The sequence below is a fragment of the Ricinus communis genome, chromosome 4 (genome assembly GCF_019578655.1).
Source record: "Ricinus communis isolate WT05 ecotype wild-type chromosome 4, ASM1957865v1, whole genome shotgun sequence".
Taxonomy (NCBI): Eukaryota; Viridiplantae; Streptophyta; class Magnoliopsida; order Malpighiales; family Euphorbiaceae; genus Ricinus; species Ricinus communis.
The window spans coordinates 17,076,311-17,087,837 of record NC_063259.1 but is presented as its reverse complement, the minus strand read 5'-3'; the positions used below and the strand labels follow the sequence as shown (position 1 = coordinate 17,087,837).

Sequence of the window (11,527 nt, the reverse complement as noted above, 5' to 3'; positions counted from 1 at the left end):
ATTCGATTTCAAAATCAAAAACGGAAAGAATGGCTTGCCATCTGGCAAAAATATGTTTTAAAGCTATATTTTGAACATCTTTTTGTAATACTTCTTTCGAGGATTTACAATCAATCCTTAAAAGAAATTTTTGATTTAAAATGTCGCTTTGAAATTTTCAAATGCATAAAACTATCGAAATAATTTCTTTTTTGATAGTTGAATAATTCTTTTGTGTATCATTCCAGTGTGCAGAAGTAAACTGGACAATGCATTCTTTGTTGTTTTGAACTTGTTTAAGAATTCCATCATATCCTAAATTTGATGCATCAGTTTCAACAATTTTGAATGCAGATGGATCAGCTAGGTGTAAACATGGAATTTCTGAAACTTATTTTTTAATGCTTTGGACAATCTTTGTATGCTCATCAGTCCATGCAGGGGGATTTTTCTTTAATCTATCATGGAGGGGTTTTGCTAAACAGTTCAAATTTGGATAAAAATTCATGACATAATTTAAACTGCCAAGGAACCTTTGCAATTGAGTTTTTTCTAAAATTTTATCTAGAAATTTTGAAGTAAAAGCTAGAGACCTTTCAATTGGGGTGATAGTTCCTCGGGAGATGTAGTGTCCAAGAAATCTAATTTTCATTTGGAATAAAGATACCTTGGACTTTGAAACTACTAGACCATTTTTCTTAACAACATAGAAAAATGTCTCCAAATGTTTGAAATGTTGCTCTAGAGAATTTAAAAAGATTAGCACATCATCGATATAAACAATGCAAAACTTTGAATAAGGATTGAAAATATCATTTATAATTTTTTGAAATTCAGAATGAGCATTTTTTAATCCAAAAGGCATCACATTCCATTCGTATTGATCAAATGGAACTGTAAATGCAGTTTTGTACCGATCTTTAGGATGAATTTGGATTTTCCTTAAATCCTGACTTAATATCAAACTTTGAAAAAATAAAAGCAGGGTGAAGCTTTTGAAGAAGATCTTTTTTGTTTGGAATGGGGTATCTAATCCACTTTAGAGCTTTATTTAAAGGTTTGTAGTTAATCACCAACCTAGGTGTTCCTCTTTCTATCTTACTATTTTTGTTGACATAGAAGACTGCACACGACCAGGGGGATCTGGATTTGGTAATTAAACCCTTTTGCTCTAAATCTTTTATTTCTACTCTACAATGGCTTTCAAGGATTTTATTCATTTGGATAGGTCTAGCTTTGGTAGGAATTTTCTTGTCACTAAAATCTTTTTCATATGGTAAATCTACCATATGCTGTTTTCTTTTCCAAAAAGCATTAGGAAGATCAGAACAAACTTTTTTTTTTAATTTTCTTTTGCAAATCACAAATTTTTCTTTGGACAAATTTATTTTGTAATTGGCTTTGGATTCTTTTTAAACTCATATCTTATTTTAGGTGGAAAAACTGGGTTTGTTTTCCTTTAATCAAAGCATTTATCTTAAAATTATAAATTGAGTGAGCTTTTATAAGATTGAGATTTCTCTTCTTAGGTTTTTCTATAAAAGGAAAAACAATATTTGAATCTTTAGCTTTAAAAATGATACCAGCAGTAGTTACTTTAAAAGGAGTAATTAAATTGATAAAAGGAGTTCCCAAAATAACAGTTTATTGTAAATCCTTTGTAAGAATAAAAATATTTCTTAGAGCAATATTGTTGTTTAGAATTACAGCTTCAGTTTTCGCCGCAATTCTGATCTTTGAATTATTGGCTGAGGTGAGCCTTTCTTTTGTTTCTTGATGATACTTTTTAGGAACCAGCTCATAATTGATACAGTTGAGGTCTGCTCCTGTATCAAATAAAGCTATAGTTTCTATTTGGAAATCACCAGGGAAAATGAGTTTTATTTGAATTAAATATTTTCTTGAGGTTATTTCTTTTAAAACATTAATGAAAATCATTTTCTTCTTCAGAATCAGAATCACTATTTTGTTTAAGAATCAAGCTTTGGAGCAAAACATAATCATTTTGTTGTTTTTCTTTCAAATCTTCGAGTTCTGTTTTAATGGTTTTGATTTCTTTTTGAAGTTCTTGGATAGTAGGGAGAGAGTTCTTTAACTTTTTTCCTTTTTTCAAGATCATAGTAAGATCATAGGTATTCTTACTAGAAGAAGGGACGAGGGTTTCAGTTTTTAGAATTTCTTTCAAAACTTGTTTTAGGATTTGAGGGTCATTAATATGCTTGACGGCTTCAAGAAGAGCTTTTTGTTGCCTAGTGAGCATATTAATATTCTTTGGAACATCATCAGATTCTGATTCAGAATAATCGGATGAGGTTTTAATTTCATCAATTTGAAACTCTTCCTCACTATTCGAAAATTCTGATTCAGAGGAATCAACAAGAAGAGCTGAAATTTTGCTTAAAATTTCTTCTTCTATTTGGAGCTTATGAAGTTTTTTAGAAAACTTGCAATACTTTGAAGTGTGACCCTTTTTCCCACATTTGTAGCAAGCAATTTTGCTAAAATCTTTTTGGGAATTTTGTTTTGGAAATTTAGAAGAGGATGATGGCCTTTTGTAGAAATTCTCTCTGTTTTTAGGTGCTTTCCTATTTTTGAAAAAATATTTTTTCTTAAAAGATTTAGAAATCTTCTTTGCATTTTCCTTTGCAGGTAGGGGAAGGTTCTATGGGATTATACTCAAATTGGTTACAAAAGCTACCTAGCTCCTGCTTAGTCTTCTTCATTTCCTATTTGAGTTGTCTTTGGATTTTAAGGTCATGGCAGATTTTCAAACCCTCTTTTTGAGTAAAACTAACTAATTCACCATAAGTGTAGAAATCATAAGGGATCTGGCCATTATGGACTTCTCTTATGGTATTCCTAACCCTTTCACATAGAATCTTAGGTAAACCAGCTAAGAACTTTTCTTTCCAGAAAGGTTGGTTTAAATCTTCCCTAAGCATGACTCTGGTCAGGAAAGTATCTTTATAAGCTTGGAAGTTGCTTAGCTTTTTACAAGTTAGATTGCTGAGAAGCTCAGCATTCTTATCTTTTAGAAGAGAAGGGTCTCCTATGAAATGGAGGGAAATCGTCAAGATTAAGATTAACACAGCATCCTCAATAGGATTTCCTAGCTCATCTAAGATGGAGGTCCCTTCTATGGTAGTTTGGATGGCACCTAGGATTTGGAGCTGTTGTGCTTGTGTGAGATGGTAATCCCACCATCCTTTAAGCTGGCCAGAAAATCCAGCTATAAGAAGCTCAGCAATAGCTCTATCGGAGGTACCACTTTGGGTTTTGTAGGCATTGGCTGCCATGGTCATCTGTTGTAAGAGACCAAGAATGTTGTATTCTGACATTCCATCTATATTACATTCAAGACGGAATAGGCATTGAATCTAGATTGGGTGAGAATATTATTTCTATTTTTTATTCCTAGATCTGGGGCAGTATTCCTAGAAGTATGCCAAGTCAATCTAGGGGCTTGCCATCCCAATCTGTTGATGTTGGAAGGTTTTTCAATGACACTTTCAAGTTCTGAATCATTAGATTCATCACTTTGGACTTGATCTATACACTAATATTCCTACTGCTTTGAGGAGTATCGGGTACTAGGTTTTGGAGGACTCAGAAGTGGCTAATTTGCTAAGTTGTTCCCTGACTTCTCTAGCAAACTCAGTTTGCTTCTGAAATTGGTCTTGACTAGGATTTGAGATCTGGTAGTATTTGAAGACTGGGTTTTTTAGCTTTTCTGTTTGGCTTATCTCTTTTGGATGACCAGTGTTGAGAAGTGGAGAGGTGAAGACTATAGGAGGTTTTTGGATTTGGCTTTCTATCATAACAAGTTGTTTTCCTATTGTGTTAAGATAGGTATTTGAGAAATTGTTCAGCTGAACAATATTCTTGACATTTTTCTCAAGCTCTTCTCCTATTAATTTGTAGGGTGTGGCTTCTATTTCGTTCTCTCCATAAGAAATGGTTATTTTCCTAAGGGAAGGATGTTCAGACTGGATGGTTTGTTTTTCTCCGACCTTCCATTCTGAAGTCTTGTTCCTTACAGTAACAGGACTAATGAGTTTTTCTTTGAAAGGATAAAGAATATTATTTTCTTTGCAATAAATCTGAAACCAATCAAAAAATTTGATTTGGATTCTGTTTTGTATGCAAAATTAGTAGTATCTTTCCTGGATACTGTCTTTTTCTTGAAGAAAATGTTTAAAAAACCAAAGTTTTTTGGAATAGTTTTTCTTTGAATAGAAATCTTCGTGTAAAAGCTTTTTATTGATTTGAAAATCTTTTGAAATCATGTTGATTTCTGCTTCTAGATTTTGAGTTATTGTAGATGGTGATGGTAAATAGGGGGTAGAGACAGTCTCTATATCATCATCTTTCTTTGGTTCATTGTAAACAGGTCTAGGGATATTGCTTTAGTAATCAACATTTGTAATATGGTGTTTGAGCTTGGTATATCAGATGTTGAAAATCTTGGTTGTGTTTGTGATGGAGTTGGTTCTTTGTAAGGGGTATAAATAACAGAAGGTATTTTTGATACCCTTCCAATATCTATGGTCAAGGTTGAAGAGTCATCATCAGAAAATCTAGAAGAGGTTGATTTCCTGTTGAATGTAAGTTTTACTTTCCCATCTGGAAACTGGGTTATGTTTCTGAGATTTGTATTTGACTCTGTTTACTTTGGTGATTCATATTAGGTTGCACCTTCAAGGATCCATTCTTCTGGAAGAGTGATATCCTTCCATTGAATAGTTTTTGGAATAGTTGTATTGGATTTGGAAAGATCTGTTTGGAGGAATAAGATTTCTCCTTTTTGGTGAGTGGAGTTTGTGCTTCGAACCAAAAGCAAAAATCATGGCTTTGTAATGTATTTTGAAAATCAATGCTATCGGAATAGATCCTTCAAGCATTTTGTAATTATGTATTTTTATTTAAAGAACAATGCTCTTTAAAACATTTTTGTCATTTAAAGAAATTGTAATGTTTGAAAAACAATTGAAAGAAATTGGTCCTTTATTAAGACTTGACTCAACAGTTCCTAATAAAGAATCATAAAAATTTGTAAACCTAGCATATCTAAGGACTGCTAAAGTAAATAAACATGCTTTTTCTCTATTTCTTAAGGCATTATTTTTTATTTACATGAATTATTTTATAAATTATTTTTTTTCTTTTAAGTTCCTTCTTTCTTCTTTTAAAATGAGTTATTTAAGAGATTTTATTTCACCTAAATTTTTTAACTTTCTTTCTTTCATTGATCTTGTATCTAAACTTTAACTTCTTTTCTTTTATTGTTCTTTTTCTTTCATATATAACTATGAGCAATTTGCTCAAGTTATTGCATGATTGTTTTATTTATTTTATATTTAAAAATTTATTTTATATAATATAATTCAAGTTATAATTATATTAATATAAACATAAAAAAAATTCATTTTACTATTTTATAAAAATCATAAAAAATTTCTATTTTTATATGCTAAGGTAAATAAACATGAGAAATATATATGTTTATCAATTTTAACTCTTTATCTATTTTATTACACTAATAAATTCTCATATATTTATATAATACTTATTTTTTAAATAATATTATTAGAACTTTTGCTATGTATTTTTTATTATTAATTTTTGATATCACATATATGTAGATTAAGTTTTTCTATTTATTATATTGGACTAATAAAATTCTTTAATATGTCACAATTTTCTTTTAACTATTTTTGTGATCCAAATTTAAATCCCTATTCTTTTACTATTTTATTAATTAATTAATTTATATATATAAAATATATATGAATATAAACACATATTTTATCGGAAAGATAATAAAATCTTTTATTAATATGTAGTACTTTTACTAATTATTATACTTATTATAATCATTTTAAGAATATAATAATTTTATATTTAAATAAATCAAAAATGCTAAATTCATTATTAGCATTATTTAAGATAATATTAATTCTTTTATAAATATTTATAAGTTAATAGTTTTATGAATGTGTCATATGTCATTTTTTCATTGGAAAACAATATGATATGGTTTCATAAAATTTTTCCACATTGAAACTCGTGAAAAAGATTGGCATTTTTTATGTATATCTTATAGATTTAATTTTTTTAACTCTTATTCTATTATTTCTAAAGAAATATGAAAACTCTTAATTCTCATATTTTATTTATTAATTTTATTTATTTTTTCTATTTATTTTATTCGCAAGCTACTATTATCTTTTTTAACTCAATTTTTTCATTATTTTTATGTTTATTATGATTTTTTTCTATATACATGTAAATTTATTTTATCCTTTTTTGCTTTGTTTTTTTATGCTAAATTAGTTAAATTCAAAGTAATGTTTTAACATATCTTGTAACTCTTCATTTTCTAAAATCATTTTATTATCTCTTTCACTTTTAATCATGCAAGTTTAAATATTTAAATTTTTTTTTTATTTTTTCAGATATTTTATTTTAAAAAATAGTACTGAAACGAAGATTGTTAGAAACTGAAATTTCAATAATCTATAGAACACTAATTATAATGAGACTTAGTAACTGATAATTTATGATATATAGTTATCTAATATTTTAATATTTTATTATATTTCATTATATCTTTATAAAGTTATTATTAAAATTATTTAATATAAAATATCTTAACTCGCTCAGAAGGTGCGTACTCGTCTAGTTAAATTAAAAATAATATCTTAACATTGTTTTATCTCTACTACATGGCATATTATATGAATTCTAAGTTATTTTTCTTAATTTTTAGAGAATTAATCATTTTAATATTTTTTAGTATTTTATATAAAGTATTATATCTTTAACACCTTATGATATATAATTATTTCACATTCCTCTATCTTTTTTAATTCTTCTTCATAACTAATCTAAGTAAGTATTATATTACAATATAAAATAACTTAATTATAAATCTTAATTATTTTATAATCTTTTTTAAAAATTATTTTTATAATTAAAACTTTTGATTAAATGTTTTTAATTTTTTATTTTCGTGATGTATTAATTATCTTATTAATTAATTTTTTTACTCATCATATTTATACTCATTTATACCCTTCGTCTTTTTCTTTCTCATTCTATCTTATATATATTTTATTGAGATTATTGTGACATAATATAGTTTCAAGTAAAATGAGTTTATTAATAAAATTAATTCTTATATTAATAAATAAATTACTTTTAATGTATTTATTAAAAATAATTTCTAAATTAAATGTTTATACAATTTAATAGATTTATGTCTATATATATATATGAGAATAATATTTTATTATCTTTTTTTTCTTACATGATATGCCATATGATTTCTAAACTATTTCCTTTTATATTAATAAATAAAGTTTTTTAATATATTTATTAAAAAATTCTAAATTAGATGTTTTATGTAATTTAATAAATCTATGTCTATATATATATACATACAAGAACAACATTTTATTATTATTTTTCTCTATCCTGCATGGTATGTCATGTGATTTTTAAACTATTTTCTTTTAGTTTTTAGAGAATTAATATATTCTAACATTTTTTTTACTATTTTAAAGAGTATTATATTATAACTTTCAACATCTTAATTATGATATTATATTATTTCATATTCCTATACCATTTCGAATTCTTATTTATAACTTTCACTTTAAATAATTTCTTTTTCAAATATTGTATTACAATATACAACGTCTTAATTATAAATTTTAAGTATCTAACCGTCTTTTTACACCAGAAAATAAAAAACCCTTACTACGCCCCACGATTCTCAAAGATACCTATGTGAATCGACAAGAAGGCAATTTTTCTGTGGAGAAACTTGAACGGGGAGATTAAAGCAATCGAAAGCAATTACGTGAAGACACGATGGGAATCTAGCTCAACGGGTAGAGAGAAATTAAGGGTAAGGTTATCTCCACGAAACCTCTTTCGATTTTTTTTTTCTCTTTAAATAATGTTCTTTGTAATCTGAGATTTTTCTCTATTTTTTTCTAATATATATATATAAACTAATTGTTTATAATTAATAATAAAAAAAGAAATATAGAAAAATCAGAAAGAAGCTTCCGAGAGAAGCAAACACCTGCGGGTAGCAGAATAGGTCTGTGTGTGCATCAATCTGTGTGAGTTATAGCAGTTGGGACGAAGAGAAAAAATAGGGAAGCAGCTTTTTTTTTTTTATAATTAACAACCATATTATTAATTAGTTAATTATATTATTAATTAATTAATTATATTATTAATAATAAGATATTTATTTTTAGGAGTTTTCTAATCTCTTTAGTTTTTCTTCTTGTTGTTCTCGGACTCTTTGCAATGGAAGTAATTGTTTTATATTATCACTTTACTCCTCAATGTTTTTTAGTATATACATCTACAAGTTATATATTTCAACTCATAATTTGTAAATGATAATTTTTTTTTATAAATTAATGACTTATTATTATTTTATGTTTTACTCATATAAATATAATGATGTATTTTTCTTAAAAAATAAATTAAAATTAAAATTTTATTTATGAATGAGGGGAAATATGGTTTATTTCAATACTTTCTTATTTTGTTATTATAATTATATTGTATATAATAACTACATTATATTAAATTATAATAATTTTTATTATTAATTTATTATATCTACTTTTTTAATAAATAAGAATTTTATTCTAAAAGATCATATATGATTTATTTTTCAACTAAAAGATAATATATAAATTTTTATCCAACAAATTTTGTACTTTAAAATTATTTACATATTTACCATGAATTTTAGGATTATATTTCAATTACTAATTTTAGTTTTATTTTTTAGTAAAACTATTAGTAATTAGACGTAAGTAAATAATATAAAGTTTTATTGAAAAGAAAATTTTACAAAGAGAAAGATAGAAGAAATAGTAGGGAAGATAGTTCAAGCGTGTCTCCCTCAACTAATTTACATCTATTTATAATAAGAAGTAGAACATTATTCGGACTTCAAACAGACTTGAGTCCGTGATATTATTATAAAAGACAACAAAGATAAATAATTAAGTTACTTTGTCAAAAGAAAAAGATTCTTGTCCGCCACTTTGTCCATCCTTATCATCTTATTTTGTTCATCTTCTTATTTTGTCCATTTGTCAAAAAGAAAAAGATTCTTGTCCGCCACTTTGTTCATCCTCATCTTCTTGTTTTGTCTGCTTATCAAAGGGAGGATTGTCTTCTTGTTGGCAAAATTGTCCATTTAGTTAAAAAGAACATCATAATTATCAAGACCATAACAATCGTCTTCATTTTGCGGAGTGTAATTAGGTCCACCAGTGCTTCCAGAGTCCTCATCATCACTATCTCCAGAGACTTGTGATAATGCTTGTTCCAAAGCTGCTTTAAACTCTTTCTTTGTAGTATTTCCAGATAATTTTGCTAAAATTTTGCTTTTGTCAGACAAGAAATTGAATTGTCCCATAGATTGACTTGTTCCAGATAGCATGGGATTCTTTCCAGAAAAATGTTTCATAACCGTTTCTTTATTGGCCTGAATATCTTTACAGTTGGTCCACCATTTGACACTATATTCTCGGGTTAAGCAGGCGATAGAATTTACATTAGGAGAAGGTTTGAATGGTTTTACCTTGAACTACCAAGAGAAAATCCAAGGTAGGTTAAAGGTTTAAGAAAAAATAATTAATTTGTCATGCTTAAGAATAGGTAATTTTTTTTTAAAGATAGTAAATCCTTCCATAATCTTAGCAGGTAAGATTTCTGGGCAAAGTCCAAAATATGTCCACCAGTCTGAAAACCAATTTGGAAATTTTTTTGAATTGGTTTTATGAAACATAAAGAACTAAGAGTGATTCCAGTTTCGAAGGTAAAAGGTATTGTACCAGGCTTTTTGGTAATCAAAGTAATTGTAACAGAGAGGTGTAAAAGTAACAAAAAATTTCTTTGCAGTATATGGGTTTTGGTTCCAATCTGTTAAAGTAAGGACTTTCAAAATTCTACATTTTGAATAGGAAATTTTTTTCGGGCATGTCACGGTCAAAGGAATGTTCAATTTCTATTGAATTGGTATTTAAAAGGATAAGTTCATAAAAAATTTTCAATTTGTAGGAGTTTTCGGGAATAAAGAATTGTTCAGAGGGGAAAATATGTTGAAATATTTGCTGATAGTTGGGATTTTCCAAATTTCCATTGAATATTTCATTTTCAAGAATGGTAACAATTTGTTGTTGTGGTTTTGTAAAGTATTTTGGTGGTTCTGGTTTAGAAGAACCGGGTTTGGTAACAGCTTGTAAAAAGTTTGAAGGTTTTGTAGGGGTAGAAGGTAAAGGAGTTTTGTCAAGAGTTTCAAATCTGTTTGTAGAAATTAATGATGAAGAATGTCCAGATTTAGCCGCAAAATCGGCTGGCGATAACTTCTTCTTTATGGGAGTGCCCATAAAGATTAGCTTGATTTCTTTCCCTGTAAAAATTCTCTTGTTAAAAAATCAGGTAAAGAATTCGAAGAACCTTTTATATATTCAATATCAAAATCAAATATTCCCAAAAGTGCTTGACATCTAGCAAAAACTTGTTTTGAAACAAAATTTTTAACATCCTTTTCCAAAATATTTTTTGCAGCACTACAATCAATACGCAGTAAAAAATATTTTCCAATTAAATCATCCTCAAATTTTTTAATGCATAAAACAATTGATAAAAGTTCTTTTTTAATAGTAGAATATCTAGATTGAGTTTCATTCCATGCTCTAGAGTGTAATCTAACTAAAGACTCTGTATTTTGACCAGGTAACTTTTGTTTAAGAATACCTCCAAAACCTAAATCAGAGGCATCTATTTCAACTATAAGAAAGGCATCGGGATGAGGAATGGACAGACAGGGTAAATGATGAATTTTTTGTTTGATTGTTTGTACAACTCGAGTATGTTCTTGTGTCCAGGGTTTTGGATTTTTCTTAAGACGATTGAATAAAGGTTTACAGAGAAAAAATCAGACACATAATTAAGGCATCCCAAAAATTTTTGTAATTGATTTTTGTTTTTAATTTCATCAGGAAATTTAGAAGTAAATTCTAGAACTCTTGAAATTGGTAAAACATTATTTTCAAAAATTTCGTGTCCAAGAAATATAATTTTTGTTTGACATAATTTCATTTTTGGTGCAGAGACTACTAAACCATTTTGTTTAATTATATTACAAAACTTATGCAAATGAGAAAAATGTTGTGCTAATGAATTTGAAAAAACTAAAATATCATCAATGTAAACAATGGTAAATGATTGATGATCATGGAAAATGTCATTCATAATTTTTTGAAATTCTGATGGTGCATTTTTTAATCCAAATGGCATGACATTCCATTCATAATGACCAAAAGGGACATTGAATCCAGTTTTGTAACGATCTTTTTCTTCAATTTGAATTTGCCAAAAACCAGACTTCATGTCAAACTTGGAATAAATTTTTGAATTGTAAAGTTTTTTGAATAAGTCTCTTTTATTAGGTATATGGTATCTGATCCATTCTAAAACTTTATTTAAAGGTTTATAATTTATG

At 27.2% G+C, this 11,527-nt stretch overlaps 1 long non-coding RNA gene across 1 annotated transcript; it reads left to right on the top strand.

The window, feature by feature from the left end:
- The first annotated feature begins 7,734 nt into the window (after positions 1 to 7,734).
- LOC125369911 lies at positions 7,735 to 10,976 on the top strand. Its single transcript, XR_007215607.1, has 2 exons — positions 7,735 to 7,891; positions 10,759 to 10,976. It is a non-coding gene; the product is annotated as an uncharacterized LOC125369911 (long non-coding RNA).
- The last annotated feature ends 551 nt before the right edge of the window (positions 10,977 to 11,527 follow it).